Below are 23,518 nucleotides of genomic sequence, written 5' to 3' on the forward strand. Positions count from 1 at the left end.
ACACCTCTAGTGAACTGTGGACCCCGGTCCTATTCTTTACATAGCATACAATCTACTTGTTTTACTGTTTTCTTTGCAAACATCTTCCACTCGATACGTTTAATCCTTTGTTACAGCAAGCCGGTGAGATTGACAACCTCGCTGTTTCGTTGGGGCAAAGTACTTTGGTTGTGTTGTGCAGGTTCCTAGTTGGCGCCGGAATCCCTGGTGTTGCGCCGCATCACATTTCGCGACCATCAACCTTCAACGTGCTTCTTGGCTCCTACTGGTTCGATTAAACCTTGGTTTCTTTCTGAGGGAAAACTTGCTACTGTGCGCATCATACCTTCCTCTTGGGGTTTCCCAACGAACGTGTGAGTTACACGCCATCAGCCATCGGCCATCCTTTTTCTCCACAGGTACGACATTGGAAATCCATTCAGCGTACCTGCATGGCCTGATGAACCCGGCGTCCAACATCTTCTGGATCTCTTTCTTGACTTCCACCAAGATTTCGGCCTACATCTGTCGTGCTCGCTGCTGGAACGGCCGAAATCCTTTCTTCAGAGGGAGCCGATGCTCAATGATGCTCCTGTCTAACCCAGGCATCTCTGTATAATCCCATGCAAAATAATCTGGGTACTCTTTCAACAAGGCTATCAACAGGCCCCTCAAATACGGATCCAATTTTTTGCTGATAAATGTTGGTCGTGGCTTATCCCCAAGACCAATGTCAATCTCTTCTAGCTCATCAGCTGATGTAAACCCATACCCCAGCTTTCCATCGCCTGCTCGATCAATGCTAAACACAGGCAAAAAGCATGTTGAGGATATTTTTGGCCGATTGCTAGAATCGGCCTCCTTTTTCATTGCAATGTTCAATGAGGGTTTACAACTTATTGGTTCTCTACTATGGCTACGCGACATTCTGGAGGTATGATCTTTGCTTTTTATTTTTTGGGGCCGATCGTAGGGATCGGCCTTGCCACGTACGTCCATAGACTTGGATCTTGCTACTCTGTCAGGCCGGTGGATAAGACCAGCCTCACCCCGTTTTTTGAAGCTTCGATGCGCTCACAACCGTCCAAATTGATCCCAGAGAGCGGCTCTTGGCCGTCTGCATCCCAAATGTTCATGCCAGCTAATGAGATCTCGATCGAGTCATCCGCATGAACAACCTCCACCTCATCTCCATCCCATTGTATGATGCACTGGTGCATTGTGGATGGAATGCAACAGTTAGCGTGGATCCAATCCCTCCCTAGCAGGACCGCGTAAGTGCTTTTGCTGTCGACGATGAAGAATGACGTAGGGATGGTTTTTCGGCCTACGGTTAGATCTACGTTCAGAACACCCTTTGCTTCTGATGCTTGGCCGTTGAAATCGCTTAGTGTGACGTTGGTCTTGATCAGATCTTCGTTGGAACGTCCCAAACGTCGTAACATGGAGTACGGCATTTTATTGACTGCCGCTCCCGTGTCAACCAACATCTTGCTGATAGGCTGCCCATTGATGTAACCTCTCAGGTACAGGGCTTTCAAATGCCTGTAGCTTCTCTCTCGTGGCTTCTCAAAGATGACTGGCCGTGGACCGCAGTCAAACTGGGCCATCGATACTTCCTCGTCTTTTGGAGCACAAAATTCTGACGGGAGTATGAACACCATGTTTGTATCAGCCGATGCCTCTGCATCGGCTTTTGTCTGTTTGGGGCGCCACACTTTCTTTGGCGGGCGAGTCTCCATCTCCAACGTTTGCTAAATTTTCACGGCCAGATCGGGCCGTGCTTTCCTCAACGTGTACAGGTACTGCGCCTCGGCTTCCTCCAAGTTACGTAGCCGCTGCACTCTACGCTTTTGGGAGTGGCTGAGTCCATCAGGGAACCACCTTGGCCGGTGATATCTATCTTCTTCTTCATCTTCTGATTCCTCGAAATCTTCATCTCGAGATGACTCAGCTCGTCTGCTCTGAGGTGGGAGAGGCCCTAGACGCTTGAACACTGAAACTTCATTTGTTCCCTTCCTCAGATGTCTACATTCTGGGCAGTTCTCGATTGTAGGCAATCGGCTCATTCCTGAGTCCCAGCAGTGTTTAAAGAAAGGACAGTTCCAATGCTTATCCAGGTCTTCCTGCTCTCTCGGCCTCCCTCTTGCGTGACGCTCATACCCTTCATTGTCTCTATCATATCGACGGTATTTCCTGTCATCTGCATCAGACCGACGATATCTTTCATCATCTACGTCGTAGCGCCGACGTCGGTCATACTGCTGCTCATATTTGTTAAGGAGATGCGCGGAGAGTGGTCGTTGATACCGCACGCTTCTCACCTCTTCCTCAGTCAGGTACCGTCTGTCATCATATCGGGGCCGGTCGCGTGGATCGGCCTCCTCCTTATCTTTGCCACGGGAGTGACTGCTTTCTGCTTTATCCTTACCATGGCGGTCTACAAGCCCTGCCATGTTGATGTCAAAAGAGAAACCTGGCTCGCATCTTATGCAGTGAGTGAGATCCACCATGTTGACGCCAGGAAACGGATGTGTGTCAACTTTCATGGCAAACTGACCGAAGATTATTCGGCCTTGTTCTATCGCCATTTGAATCTGTCCGCGCAATACTTTGCAGTCGTTGGTGGCATGGGTGAACGTGTGATGCCATTTGCAGTATGGTCTCCCATTCACCTCTTGTAACGTAGGGATTTTGTGGCCTTCGGTTAACTTCAGCTGTTTTTCCTTCAGCAGCAAATCAAAAATCTGCTCCGTTTTACTTAAATCAAAGTCAAACCCTTTTGCAGGCCCTGGTTGTTTCACCCATTTGCAGGACACGGGTACTGCCCCCCCGAGCCCATTCAGCCACGGCGACTTCCTGATCTTCTGCAGAGTCTTCATCTTCTTCTGCCTCGACCAGGGCGACCGGGCGCTTGAACTTGTCCTGGTACAACTCTGGGTGGCGCTGTTCATACGATGTCAATTTCTGAACCATATGCGCCAGTGAATTGTAGTCTGCTTGGAAAGTCAGATCCTTGAGCGGCGCTGAAAGGCCTGGTATTGCCAGATCGACTGCTTCCTTCTCAGATAAACGAACCGAATAACATCGGTTCCTGACAGTCCTGAAATGCTGAATGTATTCAGACACCGTCTCTCCTCTCCTTTGCCGCACCTGCGTCAGATCGGCAATGCCAGCTTCGGTAGCTTCTGAATGATATTGTATGTGAAACTGCTCTTCCAGCTGCTTCCATGTTCGAACCGAATCTGGTGGCAACGAGGTATACCATCCAAAGGCTGGACCCGTGAGAGATTGCGAAAAGAACCTCACACGTAGCTGGTCCGAAGCTGAGACCATGCCCAACTGTGCGAAATATCGGCTCACGTGCTCAATTGAGCTAGACCCTTGTGATCCACTGAATTTTGTGAAGTCAGGGAGCCGATACTTAGGCAGTAGTGGGATCAGGTCATACTCGTTGGGATACGGCTTGGAATAGCCGATTGTTTTCTTCTTCGGCAGGATACCGAACTGGTCTCTCAAGATTGCACTGATCTGATCCACGGTAGGAGTTCCAGAGGTTGAGCTTTCATGACTCGTTCCAGTGGCATATTTAGCTAGCCACGCCTGTTTCTCAGCATCTGCTCCAGAACTCCCTCCTGCTTCAGCAATCCCTCCTGCTGTAATCTGGTTCGTATGCATCCAGTTGTTGCAGTCCGGCACGTATGTGCACACGTATCCATGTGGGATCTCCTTGGGCGGCTCAAACAGGAATTGGTAATCGCCAGGATCACCTCCAACCTTGTAGACGACGTACGCCGGTGAACCTTGTTGCTGTGGAGCTGCCAGCGTGAATGGCAGTGGTGGCCTAGTGTAGAACGGTATTTCTCCCTGGTGAGTTCCTAGAGCAGGTCCTGACGGAGAATACTGATGCTTCATGATTTCTTGAACTACACGAAGCGCAACACGCTCAAGAGTGTTCACCAGGCTCTCGGAATGCCGATGTAGAGAATGAGCCACAGCATAGTTTATTTCCTGGCGCAGGGCTCTGGTACGTTCCTCCGAAGGGAGAGACAGATCTAGTCCCTCAAACACGCCTTCGGGTTGGAATCCTTTGAACCTAATGCCGTGCGAACGGGTCTTCTCAAAAGAGGCGATGAGATCGGCTTCGAAGATGGCCTTGAGCTCATCATATTTCTTCTTGTGCTCTGCAGGCAGATCTTCGTACTTGATCGGTTCGTCCGCCATCTTGGATGCAGGTGTTGACGTGGTTGCTGTAGAAAGTGTCCCATCGGGCGTGTCAGAATGTGTTGCCTGCCAAAACCCACCGGCGTGCAGTGGTTAAGCAACACGAAGAGCCGGGAGGCTGCCAAGACTGCTGGGTGGGCCCTGGTCCCTCGACGTCGTCCCGCAATGTTCCGGCACACGTCCTGGCGGTTGCAAGGGTGTGCCACCTGACCTATACCTGGTCAGGAAGGTGTTGGATTGCTTCGACTAGTCTCCTGCATGGTAGACACGTAAACATTAAATACGAGCCCGATCGGCTCTCAGGTTGCCCTGTGAATCGGCTCGAAGAGCCGATTGCCCCATGGTTCACGTTGGGTTTACGATGACACGGGGATCCTGCTTGATCAAAATAAAGTTAAACCAATCCACGACAGTTTAGGGTTTTCATCGCATGATCGGAACATCCTACGCGTAGTTGAGCCTAATAGACACGAAAGATGATGGAAAACTAACCCTAAAAGAGGCCTAAAAACCAACATTAAGTCAATTCCCGGAACATCCCTCTTAGGACTAACAAACCATACCTTACGCACTACCGGATCGTTCAACCCGTTTGCAAGGCCTAACCAGACGGATGTTAAACCAATCCTTGAAGAACAAGGAGCAACTATAACAGATTGGATCTACTAGATAACGAACAAGCAAGGTGCTGCCCTTACACCTAGATAGGTATAAGGGCAGCTAGATATCGAGGGATGGCATAGCTAAGCAAATATATATAAGAAAAGCATCAATGCAAGCCCCAAAACATCTACGATAAATAGTGTTACTCGCCATGAACAACGCTTCAGCACGAGCAACACAAGATAACGAATAAACGTGTACTGCCTAGATCGCAAGATGCGATCTAGGCAGCATGATGCTTACCCGGAAGAAACCCTCGAAACAAGGGGTGGCGATGCGCCTGGTTTGTGTTTGTTGTGAACGTGATTGTCCTCCTTTCTCGATAACCCTAGGTACATATTTATAGTCCAAGGGACTTTCTAATTTAGACGTACACCTAACCGTGTACGGATTAAACTCTATCTTTTAATTCTAAACTAAGATGCAATCTACTATAATATACAGATACACGGGAAATCTAGCCCAAACTCTTCGTGCAAGGCCGCTTCGGAAACACCTTAATGTGCATATCCTTCAAGCCCATCTTCACCACGGCCCATCTCCTGATTTGGCCAAAATCCGGTGATAACAAAACTAGAGAATAGATTTGAAAACACAGAAATTATAAACTAATTTTTGTCCTTCTTGTTAGAAGGCACTGCCTCATCGTCCTCACGGACGAGCCTCTTGCTTGTCACCTCCTCCTCGGAAGAGGAACTGTCGGACGAGGCGTCCATGGAGCTTGAGGTCGATTCGGACGACTGGTCAGTGGCGTCTTCGTCGTCGTCGTCGGTGAACGGACGATGATGCTCCGCCTGCACCCTCGCCCATGCCCTTGCCTCCTTCCTTGCCGCCACCTCCTCGTCCGCCGCCTCCAGCGCCTCCAGCCATGCGAACTTGGCTTCGGAGTCCTCCTCCTCCTCCTCCTCCTAGCCGTCGCTGCCAACGACGCCTTCGTCCTCCTCGACCTCCCTCGGCGGGAAGCCAGGGTCGCTGGGCGTCGCAGGCGTTTCCCACCAATGCCGCCATCCCGACGGCTTGCCCTCGCTATCCGAGTCCGATGGCAAGGACAAGTTGCTCATGGTGGTTGGCTAGCCGGTGTTGGAGAATAATAATAAGAATAAGAAGATTGGCAGGCGGTTCGACGTGAATTACAGCATGCGCAGGGGTTATACTCTACGGGGATTAATGGCGGCGCGTATAACGAAGAGGCCTACGATTGCTCTTCCGCGGCGGTTCGGCGCTCCATTCCGGCAGTTGGTGGATTGATCGGCGCGGTTGCCACTCCGGCGGTTGACATCGGTCTGCTTGATGTGCTTTAATTCAAGGCCGATCGAGCCAGGGTCGTTGCCAGGCGGGCCCGTGGGGGAAGCGAGCGGACGCTAGGCGCGACCGTGCAGCGTCGGCTGAGACGCAAACGTGCCGAATATTTGCGCCGTGTTTGCGTTGCTGCGGACGCCCCGGACATGATGCGTCGCCCCGCTGGAGCAAGATGCAGGCGCATTTCCGGTCCGCGCGGATGCAAACGGTCGCGCATCGTCCGTTTGTGTCGCCCCGTTGGAGATGCCCTTATGATTCAAATAGGAATGACATATCAATCATACTAGGAAGTAGACGGCGCGGCGCACGCCGCGCCCGTGTTGTGCTCTTAGGCATTCTTTTTTTTTAAAGGGCATTTTTTAGGTTACTTTTCAAAAACAGCTGAAGAAACATCTTAAACTTGACCAAGCCCTTCGTAACAAGATCGTTGGTTATAATTTTATATAAATAATACAATATCTGGTTTGCTGAAGTATCGCGGAAGTGCTAGTGAAATAGGCGGCGGATGGTGGAATGCTTTTGTTTCTAGATTATTGGTTAAAATATTGTAGAAATAAAACAATATTTGGGTTGCTGAAGTACCGCAGAGGTGCCGGTGAAATAGGCGGAGGATGATGGAGTGCTTTTGTTTTCGGTGTTGCTACAAAAGTAAATGGTAATATTTCCCGCCGAAATAGGCAACGGGTGATGGAGTAAATCTATCTTTCTAAAGTTAGCGTAGAAGAAGGTCATCCCAAGTGAAACTGTGATGGATGGTGGAGTAGTTTATTTTTTCGATGTTACCGTAGAAGAACACAACATTGTTTTCCCCGAGTAAAAGAGGGGGCGGATGTTGGGTTTTCTTTTAATTACCGTTGAAGAATTATGCACTACTAAAGAAATATATCGGCGGGTAATTACTATCCAGAACCACTGTTGAGATTGAAGGTTCGTGTAAAAATTACTACCGTTGTGCGTCGCTGCAAAATGTCTGGCGGAGAAATATGCGGCCTTAAATAATTAATAGTAGGTATTTAACGGCGTGTTTCATAGTTGACATTGGCAATGTTCAAGATGTCTATTGAGAAATTTCTTTCTAGAAAATATAGGTAGTTTCCAGCTCGCCAAAAATTATTGCCGAAACTAAACTTGAGGTTGAAATTACCACGCTGTTCCACCGATGAGAAATTATCATCATTGGAATTTGCGCCCTCAAATAATTAAATAATATGTAATCAACGATCTATTTCATAGTTGACACCGCAAATTTACTTTCGGCGTTCAAGGATTGCACCAAGATTTTTTTTTGGAAAATTATAGGTACTTACCGCCTTAGAAAACATGGCTGCTATATTGTTAATGCGAAAAATTATTACGAAAGCTAACTATTTCAACCAACGAAATATCATTGTAGAAAACAAACAATTATATAAAAGATGAAATATACTTACTCTGCCCTTCGTCGTCTCTTTCACCCAGGAAAAGTCTCCCCTCCACGCCGCGCCCTTGAGTTTATTCCTCGGTGTAGAAGAAAAGATACAACAGAAAATTGGGTTATACATTATATTACAGTTTCATAATTATACATAGACACTCAATACCACATTAGCTGCGTGTCATTCATACTGGCTGTAGCTAGCGGAAGATGGGGTGACCAAGATTTCATGGCGCTCCTGGAGACAAAATATAATTTTGCACATAAACTACTTGGTTCATCAATCTGGGCTCTTCTCGTTTGACCTTTACCTAGAGTTCAGTCGTTGTAGATTAATTATATTAGCTGCAAGAAAAGGAGTCAGGAATTAATTTTATTTGATGTACTGCAAGTCTGCAACCTATACCATTTAGTTGAAATCTGTCCTAAAATTTTACATGGCAATAGTTCCGTCGAAAAACTTCTTCTTATCTGTTGCACTATAGACAATGAGTGTACATTGAGCTGCTAGCACGATTTTTGCTTTTCATTATTGCTAAGGTTCTAATTATTTGGTCTATTTCTAAGGCTTCAAAATTTCGCTAAATAATTTATTTTAAATATTTTTTTGAGGGAAACAGCAGGACTCTGTTGCGGGCTTTATTAATTAAATCACAGCTACATCGTATTTTGACTATTTCCTTATTAGTAGAATTTGATGTGTTGTTTTTTTTTTGAGAAATGTTGAGCTACATTTTTCAGTTTGGGCCCAGCACACCATACCTAGTCTGACCCTTTTTTTATCTATCTTTTCATTTCCTTTTTCTTGTTTCCTCAATTGTTTTTTCTCCTGACATCCCCAGCTGGTGGGGCACGGATCATTAAAGTAGTCTCAAACAGAAAACAGACCTCCTTGTGACACAAAAAAACAAAATGAAAAATGTACCCAGCACTCTGGTGCCTCCTGATTCCCTTCTTCATGAGTTCTCTCCGGGTCCTGATTCCTTCCATCTCTTGCACCTTGTTGAGCTGGGGATGATTTTAATCTGTCCCACTGCAGCACGTGGGATGAGCGTGGCCTATCCCGCCACTCATCCAACGAAATTGTCCTCCAAATCCGGCGTTGCAGAAGCAGAAGGAGCATCAGCACCACACAAGCAGCTGGGGAGTAGCAGCACCGATGGGGGCAGGTGTGTTATCTTCCGTGCTCCAGTTTGGCGGATAAATTGAAGATCAGTCGAGAGAGCTACTCGACCAAGTGTGGACTGAGCTGCCTGTACCTGGTATGTTATTTTTCCACCCGTGCCTATTGTGAAGCAATATATTGTGGATCTTGGAATCGAAATTACGCAATATATTGTGGATCTTGGAATTGAAATTACGGAGTATCTAACATTATAGTAATTTTATTTCTGTCCATTGCTTGGTTGCTTGGTTGTTTCGCGCAGATGTTAGCTAAAATTGTCACATCCAAGGAAAGTTATAGGAAGTTCTTCTGAAGTTTCTCTATAGCAATCTGATGTGCGAATGAATACTGAATGAGTTGCAGGTAGAGGAATTTCAGAGACAAAGTAGGTCATTAGCAAGCAGGTTTCCTGAAACAATAAAATACATTATAAAAATGAGAGATAGAGAGAACAGACAAAAATAAAATAGACTGTCTCGAACACATATATCAATATATATATAGAATAGGAATAAAGAAGATGGTCTCAAACACACTGAGCGACAAAGAACAGCAAACAGGATACACGGTCCATGCATCTATACTACATACATTATGTCTATAAGTGGGCAATCCCTTCTAAGTAGTCTGAATACTTGAACCCCACAATCGGTAGCCGTAGAATTTCTGAGTTGATTTCTTAAGCGTGTTTCTTTCCGCTTTCATTTTCTAGATATCAAAAACTCCAGTGTAAAAAGGGGAAATAAACTTGATTCTTCAATTAAATAGTCGTCCCTGAAAAAAGAACCAGACAAAACATTTATAAGATGCAAATTATGAACTGATAAATATCCATATAAAAAAACATTCGCGTAAGGAAACAAATTGTTTCAGCAAATGAACATTGGCAACATTTGCACTTCAGAGGCAGCCATCTAAATTCTCTTGGTACCAAAAACTCCAACGCAAGAAGGGGCAGGAAACTTGACGCATTCAGTAGAGAGTGAACCCTAAAAAAAGAAACAATGGAAGGAAAGATTAATCAGTCGAATATAAAGGATACTTATGTCGTCAACTTCCAGACAGTTTCGCTGACAATAGCGGCCAGGATCAGAGTATATAAGAGACCTTAGGGGAGATTTTTATGTGAGACTACGAACCAATGGATACATATGTCATTATCATCACAGAAGTACCTAAGACTAATACCATTCTATGTTGGACACAAAGTAGAGCGACCATGAACATAAAACTGCGACACTCTGCAACCGAAAAAGATGAACCAGTAGTGCAGTAGGTATAAGCTCCCGAATATTTACGATCTTCTCCACAAACTGATGTTGATGAGTGGCTTGTCGACCTCTGACCCAACCAAATCGGAAATCACCGCCGTTGCACTGTACGCATGCTTCGCATCCAGATAGTGAACATGTAACACACAGGAAGAGAAACATTAGTTGACAAAACCTGCACTACCTAACACCGAAAACGTCCATAAAAAGGTTGTTTTAGCTGCTACTTTTGCTATCTAAAAGACTAATTATCCTTGTATCAAATTTGTAACTACAAAGTAGCATCAATAGAAACCTGTGAACAATACGAAATGAAGACTGCCATTGCAGTACCGCATTGGAGGATTACAAATCAAAGAAACATCCTCAGAGATGAGTTTCAAAATATTATGATTTGTTATAAAGCTTCCAAATGCATCATTATGTCAAGGAAAATGCAAAGCTCATTACTCAACAGTTGAAACAGAGAGAGTAGCCTACATATACAAATTAGAAGATACCTGAAGACGGAAAATTCAGCTAACAGTGAACTGTCCAACAAATAGAGATTGTGAAAAGGAAACAGTACCATAGTAAATAAAATGAGGGACCTCTGAGAATGAGATGCATTAACCATTCCTGCAGTTCAAACTCAAGTGAAAATTAACTATCTTGGTTGATATATGTAGTCTAAATACAGCAGAAGACCATTCAAAAGAAAATATGGTAGTAACTGTTCAACAGATGTTATACTGAAAGAAAAACCTCTAACGACAAACACGTTGGACCTTTCAATGAACACATAAACATTGAGGGCCAAGTATCCTGCAAAAAGTCTCCCGAGAGCCAAAAGTATTAAAGGAATGGGCATATATAGGAATGGGCGCATCAGTGACGACTATACTCATGGAAAAGAACAATTTGCAACAAAAGATTACCCTAGCTCGTCTGACATATATGAACTTCTAGGGCAATTATAAGGAGTTAAGGACCACCATGGGAATGTTCTTTTCTCAAACAGTTACAGTCCACGCCAATCACCTCGCATTGTCACATAAAAGATCCTACCATAAAACCAGAGATCCTGGATAGCATGCGTGATGACTAAGAAAATCAATCGGACTACCAAGGACATCAAAATATGGATCACCATAGCATAATTTCATCCTCTGGTCAGGCACAATACTTCTTTGGGCTCATATTCCTAGCCTGCAGACGAAGGGCAAACTAATTAGCGAAGAAGAGTGCATTACATCATTTTATTTTCGAAATAGTTGCGAGAGTATTTGAGATAACTGTAAAGCATAAATTCATCTCAGGTTTTGATAAAAATAGTGGCCAGGATGATATTACCTTTTTTTGAAACGTGTGTGCTTTTTTTTTTAACAATTGTTTAGGTGCTCACCACGTGTACCACATGGTGAAACGTGTGTGCTTTATTCATCATACAAACATAGAATCAATTTGTATGTTTTATTCTTTCATGCCTATTTCCTTCTTAAATATGACTGCACAAATTGAAGGAAGAAGATTAGGAAAACCTAACATACGGGTACCAAAGCTGGAGAGAAATCAATCTTTGTCCTGGTCGGGTTGAGGCTGCACCTCTCTAAATTATGACCATTCCTCCGGGCTGAGGCATTGGACCCCCTCAACCCCCGACCTCGTGGCCTGGGATGTCCACTCTCTCCTGCGGCTATCCCTTTTCAGCCCCATCCATGCTCGTAGCACCGGCGGCGAACTCCAGGAGTTCGCAGCCTTCAAGTAGCTCGCAAGGGCGCTGTGCGGAGAGCAGGACCTCCTCGAAGCGGCGAAGACCGGCGTACATCTGGAGGAGGCGGGAACCACGGTCGGAAGCGGCCACCACTTCAATCCGGCCACTCCGCTAGCGACCACGCGGAAGTGGCTTCAGGTCAGTAGAGTTGCGCGAGGAGATGGCTGGTACGAGGTGTCGACGAACCAACCGGAGCATTGGAAACAGATTGTCGGTCATAGGAACAGGCACACGTCGCATCATGGTCGCTGTCCGTCTACACACGCAACGTAGAGAGAGATGGAGAGAGAGGACTGGCCATGGGGATGGGCACACAACCGTAATACCTCTAGAAGAAGAGGAGGCCATCGTGATCCTCCACCCCGCCGCCAGCAGCCTCGGGAAGGACAGTAGAGCCCGGAGTTCCTCCTCTTCCACGGATCAGCCACATCTCAGGAGAGAGAGGAGGGTTGCCTCTGAAGGCAACACGGTTGCCAGAGAGGGAGAGGAGAGCGCCAGCCCTAGGTGGGAGATGTTAGCGGCGGCGAGCGGATTGGGGAGGAGAGCAGCCAAATCGTCTTTTTCTTCGTATCTGCGTGCACACCGCTTTGACCGTCTCTTGCTGGGAACCGGAAAACAGGGAATCGTGGGTATATATAAGGAAGGAACAATACCAAGGGGAAGAGAAACCGGAAGAATTACCGGAAAGGAACCGGTCACCATGGGTTTTCTAAGCGAGAAAAAAGGAGAATAAATTGCATCGGCCTGGACCTGCAGTAACCAACTTGCCATCTACAGTAAGAAAATGTGGACGTGCCAACAATTGATTGGAGGAAATGGTGCCATGAACAGTTGCCAAAACTCTATGGTTACGGTAAACAGGGTCAGCTTTTATATAGGTATTAATGACTTTCCTACTCATATACCTATCCTATCCTATCATATAAACAAAGGATCCCTAAAGTGAAAATTATGGCAAATGGAGGCTAACGTCCCGTTCTTTTTCGGCGCCAGTGTGCCCACGCCGCATCTCCATCGGTACCACACACCTACACCCTAAACCCTAAAGTTCATCCTCGCCATCGCCATCACCGTCTCTGTCGTAGCCAGCCGCGCCGTACAAGCTCCGGATCGGTTGACGCTCGATCCTCCGCCTCCTCCCTCCTTCTGCTCGGTGTTCAAGGTAGAAGACGACTAGCATGAATCCTGGCAAGATACAACGGCTACGGATTCTACTGAACTGTAACTTAAACCGAATAAAGAGTCACAGAACATATTGGCCCGAGCGTGCCTAACATGCCTCTGCACTTTTTTTTTCCCAAATGAACCCTGAGAACATGGCGATGTTCCGTTATAAAGCACAAAGGAACAACAACACACCCACTGCACGCTAATAACATCTCCACCGACGGCTTCAATAGCACCCCAACATGTCTATTAGGGTGTTAGACACATTTTAAGCTCACGCCGGCACAATTTGGAACTCAATAAGACCATCAACAACCTTGTGTCTGCACCTATGCATTGAGTGTTGGATTGGCGCCCCGGGGCCTCGCGCCACAGGTTGGACCAACATGGAGCGACACAAATGACGTTCAACATCTTTAATGACCGCAATGGCGCACCACCTCATCACTACCTACTCCATGGTAGGCCGCGATGTCTGAGCCTGCACCGCTGCAGCCCGAGCACAAGCACGACGGCGACACCTTCATGACGGATGTGAAGCGCAAGCCTCGGAGGAGGAGGTGCAGTGGGCCACACAGGAGGAGACACATCAAGCTACGGAGGAACAATCGGTGGACTCGGAGTAGGCAGTGATCTTGGCCTCCTTCACCACGACATGGGACCAGAGAAACGCCGCCTGAATCATCAAGGAGAACAACACAACTATCCTCGAGCGTGTCGCTAGGATCTCCCGTGAGCGACAGAGGAGACCGCCGGTGAAGTGCTCTAACATGTTCAGCACAATACATAACATGCATACTAAAAGCACAAAACGACGAGCGAACTTTTTCTCCCAGAAAGAGATCAGGAATCATTTGTTTCATGTTCAACAAAACGTCAACCATCATCCTCATTTCCACTGGTTATATAAACATCAGGACTCATCTGATCTCCCCCTCCCGGAAAAGGGACTCCAGCTCGAGGTACATTGGCACCATCTTCCATAGTGTTCATCTACAGGGTTATCTTCACCCTCCCCCATGATGCTCTGCTCGGCAACAGGATGTGAACCTGCCCAGGATTTGATAAAAACACATGAGTAACATATTAGGTCAACACGTGAGTTTAGCTAGCAGCTTGTTTTCAAATCAGGCTCTACCGCGCAACTTCCAAATAGCCCACCAAACTGATGCAAGGGTTATTACTGAATGTTTCTACTTAGGCTTGTGGTTCCATAGACCCCTGAGACTAAAATGTTAGTTTTTTAGTGAAACACAACAACGGTTGACATTAACTGATACATGTTCAGGATTATGGGTAGAATGGCTGAGAGTAAACAATACGACGATATCCCTTCGGAGGTTTACAGTGTTTTAAGATTTGAGGGTAATATTGTGGAATCCAGAAAAAGTACTCAGAAAAAGAACAGTGTTTTGTTAATACATAAAGGTTTGCCAATAAGACTCCACACATATTTGGCCATAGAGCTCCGGAAAGAGATATGATGTATTGTTTCTTCCTCGCCACATAGGGACACTTGATGTTCCAACCCATTTCCTTCTGGTCCTATTATCCTTTGTTGCTATGACATTATGCCAAATCAGCCCAACCATACTTTGCCTTCAGAGGGATCTTGCTTTTCCACATATCTTTGAAGGAGCTGTCAGGTCCCCTACTAGATAATACATCAAAGTAATAGAAAAAATACTTTGGTATGTCCTCGTGTTTGTTAAGTGATTATACATGCATATGTGCATACATTGTCCTTCTACACGTTGACCTTGAGTCCCAGAGACATAATGAAGTGTTGGACCACAAAAGTTCCAAAAAACACAAATAAGCAATGCGGCGGATTCTAAATAGATCTGTTGTAACATGATGGCCCGGGATTACGAAACCAGGGGATCCATCCCAACATAATATTATATACCACAAATATGACATTAGAAAACAATTTAACATGATTATTTGGACACAAAAAAATCAGATGATTCTAAATGTATCTGAAAGGACATGGAGCCCTCATGTGTGGTTTTGGTAATTGATGACAATCCCTATGGACTAATGATTGTATTGAGATTCTATCTTAGGTCGTGTCCATAGGAAATACTTGAGACATATGTTGGTCTCAAGGTTGCAAGATGAAGAAGATCGAGTTCGATGAAGAAGACGGATGAAGACGGTGTCGAAGAAGGATGAAGACGGTGAAGATGAAGAGGGATGAAGACAGCGTAGAAGATGGATGAAGACGGTGGCGTGTATGTTCGATGAAGATGGTGGCATGTACGATGTTCAAGAAGGTTGAAGACGGAGCTTGCCGGCTCGAGTGGAACGCGCAAGGCCAAGGTTTGTGCTCGGTAGGATAGTTGGTCGCACCGTCAGAGAGAGCTCAAACATTACATGCATTGCATCGTGTTTCTTGGTTGTTGTTGGTTCTTATCCATGATATGTTTTAGAGCTTGTGTTTATTCTCATGACAAGCTCTAGCTCATCGGAAATGGATTCCGGATGCATCTCATGTTGCGTGTTCGAATTGGATGATTTTCCCAGTTTACCGTATTGAGAGGTTGCACCTCTAAATTCATAAGAAAATCATCCTCCACTTTTTTTCATGTTTTCACCTTGTATGGAGGTAGCTCGTGTCCGTCCTCTTTCTAGCAAATTTGGTTTCACCTTAATCGGAGTTTCCTATCTCGAGTTATTGCTTTTTTCCGTATTGCAGAGAAAAATAAAATGGGGGAAAGCCTTGTTAGGCCGACCGGTACTACTGCGAGCGGTACCGGCCCAGATACCGCACATGCGGCTTTTCTCACAGTGAGCATGCCGGTACTGGGCCGGTACCCAGACCGGTAGTACCGGCCCACTCCTTCTCCCTCCTTCAGCCCAACTCTCCACCGCTCCAAACAGCCACCAGGCTAGCTTGGCCCAGCTCCAGCCCCGCCCTGGGCCGCGCCCGCACCGAGCCGCCGGCCCACCACCCATGCCCAGCCAGGCCGCTGCTCCGCCCCGCACTGGGCCGCCACCCGGTCGGCCCACGTCGGCGCTTGGCCAGGCTCACCCGCACGCTAATGCCCGCTCGCTCCGCTTGATGGTTGACATGCTGCGCGCGAGCTCGCTCGTCTTCCCCGGTGTCGCTGCTGCTTCGCTCGGTGTTTCCAATACACCGACCAGGTCAGGTCGGCGCGTACCGCTCGCTCGCCTTCCGCGCTGTCGCGCTACCGGTTTTTTTTTTTGTTTCTGCTGTTTTTTTCTTTTCTGTTTTCTTTTAAGATTTAATTTAGAACGTTAAATTTGGAAAGACCGTATATTTTTAAAAAATATTTTAAAAATAATATTTTCATAAAGTATGCATATTTAAAAAATTTAAAATTTTGAAAAATGTTAAAATTCGATATTTTTTTGAAAAAATGTCAGATTTTGAAAATTGTTCAAATTCCAAAAATTATTCAAATTCGAAAATTATGCAAATTTGAGAATCGTTCAACTTTGAAAAAAAAATTTGGAAATCATTTAAATTTGAAAATCGTTCAAATTCGAAAATTGTTCAAATTTGAAACTGTTCAGATTCAAAACAGAGAAAAATGGAAGAAACAAATTTAGAAACAAAAAAAAGAAAAACAAACTAGGTCGGCCCAACATACCTGGCGTGGGTGTGCGGTGGTCCGTCCGCACCGACCTGGTCGGCGGACATGACCTCCCCTTCGCTCGCGTTGCGCTGCGCTGCCTGCTCGCTGCTGCCGCGGGCCGGCTCAGCTAGCTCTACCCCAGGCCGCTTTTTCTTCATTTCTTCTTTCAGCTGTTGTTTTCTTGCACTGTTTTACATGGGCGGTAGTACCGGCCCAAGATGCAGTTTTCACTATTTTCATATGCCTTTTTACACATAAGAGGTAGTACCGCTCCCGTAAGCGGCAGTACCAGTTTTGCACGTTTTATGGATGTTTTTCTGCTCCAACAGCTATATTTTGGAGCCCCCCTATTTATACCATTCTTCCACCTCTTCCACATAGCTCTACCCCATCTATTCTCTCTCCTCCATTTTTGATGTTGAAGAGCTTGATCCTCCTCTTGATCCCCCACTATTTGTTGGATCTTTTTTTGGGGGGGAGGGGGGGGGGGAGAAAGGAGATCTAGTGCTCCACCAAGTGAATCCCCCTCCTTGTGAGGGGATCTTGCTAGATCTAGATCTTGGAGTAATTTGGTGTTCCTCCTCCTATTTGTTCTTCCTCCCTTATTCCCCCAATAGCTTTTGTAGCTTTGTTGGAATTTGGGAGAGAAGAACTTGGGCATCTTAGTGGTGTTCTTAGTCATTGCATTAGGTGCATCGGTTTGGGTTCTTTCTGGGGTTTCGGTCTCGTGTGAGTTCGTGTGAGTTCCCTCTAGGGTTCTTAGAACCCTAGAGGGCTTGTTGACCTTAGTGGTGTTGTTGCCTTTGTGGCCTTGTCGCCTTTGTAACGTGGTGCCTTTGTGGCGTTGTTGCCTTTGTGGCGTGTTGTAGCCTTTGTGGCATTGCAGCCGTTTGTGACGCGTTGGAGCCTTTGTGGCCTTGTTGCCGTGTGTGGCGTGTTGTAGCCTTTGTGGCCTTGTAATTGAGAGCCTCCGATGTTGTGGAGTTTGCCTCAAGCATGTATGGGTTCGGTGACCACCCTCAAGGGTCCCTTAGTCGATCGAGGCTTTCCCTTTGGTGGAAAGGCTCGAGGAGAATATGGTGGCCCTAGCGGCTTATTGGAGTGCCTCGTGCCTCCACACCGCTCCAACGAAGACCTAGCACCCAAGGGTGTGAACTTCGGGATACATCATCGTCTCCTCGTGCACCGGTTACTTCTCAACCCGAGCTCCTTTACCTATGTGCTTTACATTATGATAGCCTTCGTGCTTGATGTTCTATATCTAGTTTGCTATCACCTTGTTGTTCTTCATTCTTAGCATAGCACTAGTAGGAAAAGTCCCATTAGTGGCGCACAAAAAAGGCTATTCTGTGGCGCATGTGCGGTGCGCCATAGAATCTTCGCCACAAAAATAAGAATTCGGTGGCGCACAAACCCATGCGCCACAGAAAGTCTTATTTTTGTGGCGTACCGGGAGGGCATGCGCCACAGAAAACTTTCGGTCGGAGGTGGGTGGTTCAGTTCGGTTGGTGGGGTGGGTGGAGGAGGAGGGAGAGGAGGCCGGCCGGAGGTTGTTGGTCGAGGAGGAGGAGGTGGTGGTGGTGGTGGGTGGAGGAGGAGGTGGTGGTGGTGGTCGCCGGAGGAGGAGGAGGAGGAGGTGGTGGGTGGTGGGTGGTGGAGGAGGAGGATGAGGTCACCGAAGGAGGAAGTGGTCGCCGGGGGAGGAGGATGAGATCGCCGGAGGAGGAAGTGGTCGTCGGGGACGGAGGAGGTCGTCAGGTGTGGGTGGTGGAGGAGGAGGAGGGAGAAGAAGGGAGAAGAGTAGAAGGAGAAGTGGAGGAGGGAGAAGAAGGGAGAAGAGAAGAAGGAGAAGTGGAGGAGGAGGAGAAGGGAGAAGAGAAGAAGGAGAAGTGGAGGAGGATGAGGAGGAGGAGGTATTCAAAATTTAGCACTACAATTCAGTGGCGCATGGGCATATGGTGCGCCACATAATTTTTTTCGATTTTTTTTATTTTTGCAGCAAAAAATCTTGACTCTTTTCGAATTTTGAGAGTCTAAAAATTGTCTAACCGGGCAAGCCTAGGTGAATTCAGATGTAGAATTTTCTTCCGGTTATTTTGATATATTGTGACTTTTTTTCGAGTTCGTATGCAACCACAAATCCATTTTGATGATTTTGCAACGCAATTTTGCAAAAAAAGTCGACATTCATGTTTGTTAATTCTCATTGGTACTAGACGACATAATACATGGGCACCTCGAAGGATTTTATTTTTAAAAATTTCTGTCTATTTCTTTTGTATTTTACAGTGCTAACAAAGGCGATCCACGGGGGAGGAGTGGTGGAGGTGCGTGGAGAGCAAAAAGCTTCTTTCTGTGGCGCATGAGTCAAGGTGCGCCACCGAAAGGCCATATTCTGTGGCGGATGCACAAGACATTATGTGGCGTGCGTGATTCTATGCTCCACAGAAATAGCGAAACTAATTATTTGGCCTGGCCGGTGGTGGGACCCACCAGAAAAGGTGCGCCACAGAAATAATTTCTGTCGCGCACGCAAAACTGGTGCGCCATAGAATAGCATCCCACCTATAGCTAGTTTCCTACTAGTGTAGGTTGTTGGTGCACATAGGCAAAGCCTAGTTGATAGGCTTTGTGCTTAACAAGTAAACCTCAGTTTTATTCCGCCTTGTTAAATCCTCAAGTAGAAATTTTTACAGCCCGCCTATTCACCTCCCTCTAGGCGACATTTTTGTACATTCAGTATCCATTGTAACAGGTGGACCTAGGAGGGTAGTCTACCTCAACATAATATTTTTTCCACAAATGTGATATTATATTAGAATTTAAAAACATTTCATGGATATCAAAGGTACCATACCCTGAATAATCAATCAATAATATATTAAGCCGTTACACAAGCTCTAACAACTAGCTAGAGTTGAAGTTTTGTTGCTATGGTATATGGGTCGACCAAATAACGGCCCCTTGTAGACACTTCTCATGACATTTTTGTAATTATTTTGTGACTAAGATATCAAGAGCACGCCAGAGCCCTTCCCAAGATATTTGTTAGACATATATGCTAGAGGGTTTACTTTTTTTTTTTACATATCTGAAGCTACTAAATGGATGCAAACAAAAAGAAAAACACATAATAGGAAACCTAATAACGAAAATAATTCTGGGACATTGTGCAATTGTAGATCTAAGGAGATCGATTGACCAAAAGAAGTTGTTGAAGCAAACTAAATTCAACAACAACAAACTAGCAAACCTTCTAATGGAAATTTACAAATTCAATATTGGGAAATGTACATATAATGATATAATATTTTTAACAAGAGAAACATTTTGTTTTAGGAAAAAATTAATGCTATTTTTTGTAATTTTAACCATTTAAGATATTATATTCAAGGAATGTTTTCAATTTTGATTTTACACTTTGTCGCTATACTCTTGGATGATTTCTGAAAAGAATCTTTTGATGATTTTTCTTAGGTGATAATTTATGTCCCAACCTTGTTACTTATAAAGAGGTAGGCGTGGAAGATGAAAGAATAACTAGTTAGTATCTAATGATGTTGAGAAGGCTGAAAACTGTCCTCTTAATGATGTTGATAAGGCGGCTCCGAAGGATCACTGGTAGAAAAAAGGCCTTCCGTCCAGCCCCATTAGTCACGGAAATGCAAAAACCGCGACCAATGGGGACTTTAGTCGCGGCTCTGTTGCCCAACCGCGACCAAAGGCCTGGGCCCAGCGCTCGGTGGCCAGCTGGTGGACGGGAGGGGCTTTAGTCGCGGTTGGCCAGGCCAACCGCGACTAAATGTCCTCAGGCCTGGCCCAAAGGCCTTCGAGCCGCGGTTGGCCAGGCCAACCGCGACTAAAGCCCCTCCCCTATATATACCATCCAGCCCACAGCACTTAGCCATTTGGTGCCACTTCTCTTCACAAACTTCACAAGGGGGTGTAGGGTTTGCTTTTGGCTCCTCTTATGCACACAAGGTGTTTGATGAAATGTCCCAAGAGCATGAAACAAACATGATATGAAGTGTCGGAGCCACACTTGATCGAGATTCCTCATTTATTTTTTCCTCCTCGATCGCGGTTAGCAACAACACTTGAACCTTTCATATATATGTGTCATTGATAAAATATGCATATGTGTGTAGTTCATTGTTTAATTTCTATTTAGTTTAACAAATGCATGATGGTTAGTTATATATTTTGTATTATAATAATGCAGATGAATCGGCAATGGATGTACGCTAGCCGACTCTCCGGCGAATTCACTACGGGTTTGAAAGATTTCCTCGTAGTGGCTAATGCGAACAAGCAGGGGGTTTTGTTATCTGTCCATGTGTTGACCGTAAGAATCGGAAGGGTTACTCTTCCTCAAGGGAAGTTCACTCGCACCTGATTCGGCATGGTTTCATGCCAAGCTATAATTGTTGGACCAAGCATGGAGAAAGAGGGGTTATAATGGAAGAAGATGAAGAAGGGGATGACATCGATGAGAGCTATCTTGATCATTTCGGTGATACTTTCATGGATGATGCTGAAGGTGGGGAAGGTGAAGGGGAAGGTGATCAAGAAGAGGCACTTGATGAGCCCGCCGATGATCTTGGTCGGACCATTGCCGATGCACGGAGTCGCTGCGAAACCGAAAAGGAGAGGGAGAATTTGGATCGCATGTTAGAGGATCACAAAAAGTCGCTGTACCCGGGATGCGATAATGGTCTGAAAAAGCTGGGCTGCACACTGGATTTGCTGAGATGGAAGGCACGGGAAGGTGTAGCTCGACTCGGGATTTGAAAACTTGCTGAAAATGTTGAAGAATATGTTTCCAAAGAATAACGAGTTGCCCTCCAGTACGTATGAAGCAAAGAAGGTTGTCTGCCCTCTAGGTTTAGAGGTTCTGAAGATACATGCATGCATCAACGACTGCATCCTCTACCGCGGTGAATACGAGAATTTGAATGAATGCCCGGTATGCACTGCATTGCGTTATAAGATCGAGGCGATGACCCCGGTGACGATGTCGAGGGCCGAAACCCAGGAAGAAGGTTCTCGCCAAGGTGATGTGGTATGCTCCTATAATACCACGGTTGAAACGTCTGTTCAGGAACAAAGAGCATGCCAAGTTGTTGAGATGGCACAAAGAGGACCGTAAGTCGGACGGGGAGTTGAGACACCCCGCGGATGGAACGCAATGGAGAAAGATCGACAGAGAGTTTAAAGATTTTGCAGCTGACGCAAGGAACATAAGATTTGGTCTAAGTACGGATGGCATGAATCCTTTCGGCGAGCGGAGCTCCAGCCATAGCACCTGGCCCGTGACTCTATGCATCTACAACCTTCCTCCTTGGTTGTGCATGAAGCGGAAGTTCATTATGATGCCGGTGCTCATCCAAGGTCCGAAGCAACCCGGCAACGACATCGATGTGTACCTAAGGCCATTAGTTGATGAACTTTTACGGTTGTGGGGCAGACCTGGTGTCCGTGTGTGGGATGAGCACAAAGAAGAGGAATTTGACCTACGAGCGTTGCTTTTCGTAACCATCAACGATTGGCCTGCTCTTAGTAACCTTTCGGGACAGTCAAATAAGGGATACAATGCATGCACGCACTGCTTACATGAGACTGAAAGTGTACATTTGCCAAACTGTAAGAAGAACGTGTACATGGGGCATCGTCGATTTCTTCCCAAAAATCATAACGTAAGAAAGCGCGGCAAGCATTACAACGGCAAGGCAGATCACCGGCCGAAGCTCGCGGAACGCACTTGGTGCTGAGGTATTTGATATGGTCAAGGATTTGAAAGTCATCTTTGGAAAGGGTCCTGGCGGACAATCAATTCCGAAGGGAGCCGACGGGCACGCACCCATGTGGAAGAAGAAATCTATATTCCGGGAGCTAGAATATTGGAAAGTCCTAGATGTCCGCTCTGCAATCGACGTGATGCATGTTACGAAGAATATTTGCGTGAACCTGCTAAGCTTCTTGGGCGTGTATGGGAAGACAAATGATACAAAGGAAGCACGGCAGGACCAGCAACGCTTGAAAGACCCCGATGACCAAGCATCCGGAATGGTTTCAAGGTCGTGCCGGCTACGCTCCGACCAAAGAAGAGAAGGTCATCTTTTTTGAATGCCCGAGCAGTATTAAGGTCCCGTCTGGATTCTCGTCCAATATAAAGGGAATAATAAACATGGCGGAGAAAAAGTTCCAAAACCTGAAGTCTCACGACCGCCACGTGATTATGACGCAATTGCTTCCGATTGCTTTGAGGGGCTCCTGCCGGAAAATGTTCGAGTAGCCATTGTGAAGCTATGTGCATTCCTCAATGCAATCTCTCGAGAAGGTAATCAATCCGGAAGTTCTACCACGGTTACGAACGATGTGGTCCAATGTCTTGTCGGTTTCGAGTTGGTGTTCCCGCCATCCTTCTTCGATATTATGACGCACCTCCTGGTTCACCTAGTCGAAGAGATTTCCATTCTCGGTCTCGTATTTCTACACAATATGTTCCCCTTCGAGAGGTTCATGGGAGTATTAAAGAAATATGTTCGTAACCGAGCTAGGCCGGAAGGAAGCATCGCCAAGGGCTATGGAAATGAGGAGGTAATTGAGTTTTGTGTTGACTTTGTTCCCGACCTTAAGCCGATTGGTCTTCCTCGATCGCGGCACGAGGGGAGACTAAGTGGAAAAGGCACGATCGGAAGGAAATCAACGATATGTATGGACGGCCATTCTCCGACTGAAGCACACCACACGGTTCGACCAATTCCAGCTTGGTGGCTCCGTACTTTGAGAAACACAAGAATATTTTACGCTCGGACAACCCGGGAAGCTCGAATCCCGGATTAGGAAGGCCCACATGGAGACTTTCGGCGGTTGGTTGAGAAAACATTTAATGAGTGACAATGAGGTTGTAGATCAGCTGTACATGTTGGCCAAGACACCATCTTCGACTATAACGACTTTCCAAGGGTACGAGAT

This window comes from Lolium rigidum, chromosome 6 (genome assembly GCF_022539505.1).
Source record: "Lolium rigidum isolate FL_2022 chromosome 6, APGP_CSIRO_Lrig_0.1, whole genome shotgun sequence".
NCBI lineage: Eukaryota > Viridiplantae > Streptophyta > Magnoliopsida > Poales > Poaceae > Lolium > Lolium rigidum.